This window comes from Phalaenopsis equestris, unplaced genomic scaffold (assembly GCF_001263595.1).
Source record: "Phalaenopsis equestris unplaced genomic scaffold, ASM126359v1 Scaffold001032, whole genome shotgun sequence".
NCBI classification, from domain to species: Eukaryota; Viridiplantae; Streptophyta; class Magnoliopsida; order Asparagales; family Orchidaceae; genus Phalaenopsis; species Phalaenopsis equestris.
Window position 1 is genome coordinate 295,267 of NW_018165471.1, and position 1,413 is coordinate 296,679.

The window sequence follows — 1,413 nt, forward strand, 5'->3', positions numbered from 1 at the left end:
GATTTAACAGTAACACTCAAATTAAGGAGAAGAAGTTGTCTATGGAAGAGTTGATATTAAACATGGGTCAACAATTGCATAATCAAGGAAATCAATTACAACTTCAAGGAAATCAATTACAAATTCAAGGAAATCAATTACAAAATCAAGGAACTGCTATTAGTAATATTGAAAACCAATTAGGGCATCTCGCTACTACACTTAGTAACCGAACACTAGGAACTTTTTTGAGTACTGTGGAACCAAATCCTAAAGATCAAGGAAAAGAATAGATAAAAGAGATACAACTATGATACAACTTTACACGGTATTGCTTTTTTTTTTTTCATTAAAAAATGCTTGTAAGAAAATTCAAATGAGCCGATCCTTGTGGATACCAAAAAAGAAAAGGATCATGAGTACCCTGATTTAGAGTATCCATTTACACCAATGAAAATTACTATGGAGAAACCTCCACCACCGTTTCCTCAAAGATTGAAGTAACATAAATAGAATAAATAATTTTCCAAATTTTAAAGAATTCTTAAGAAGTTAATGGTAAACATTCCCTTCGTAGAACCTTTAGAGTAGATGCCAAATTATGTGAAATTTATGAAAGATATTCTGAACAAGAAAAGGAAGTTCACAGATAATGAAACTGTCACACTTAGCGAAGAGTGTAGTGCAATTATTTAGAAAAAGCTTATTGAAAAATTAAAAGATCCTGGTAGTTTCACTATACCGTGTGCTATCAGTGAAAAATTTTATGGAAGAGATTTATGTGACTTGGGAGCCAACATTAATCTTATGCCTCTATTAATTTTCAAAAGACTAGGATTAGGAGAAGTCTCACCTACTTCTGTAACTCATCAATTAGCAGATTGAATAGTTACATATCCTAAGGGAGTTATTGAAGATGTGTTAGTAAAAGTTGATAAATTTATCTTTCCTGTGGATTTTATTGTTTTAGATATGGAGGAAGATACAGAAATACCTATCATTTTAGGGAGACCATTTTTAGCTACTAGAAAAACTATGATAGATGTTAACTATTAGAGTTAACGATCAAGAAGTGACTTTTAACATTGTGAAATTTATGAAATACCCTACTGTTGAAAGAGATAATGAATGTTTTTACATGGAAATTAGTGAACATCTATTGAATGAACATTTCAAATAACATGTTGAAGAGAAAGAATAATTTGAAGAAAGTGATGAAGTTATTCTGGATAAATTAGAAAATGCAGAATTATATTATGTTCAGGAAAGATTTGAGATGTTGGATATTACAGAAAATGCTGATAAGATTCTATTTCCGTCAATTATAAAATCATCTGAACTTGAGTTGAAAATATTGCCTAGCTACTTGAAATGTGTGATTCTGGGAGACTCATCTACATTACCTGTTATTATATCTTCAGAATTAAATGATTT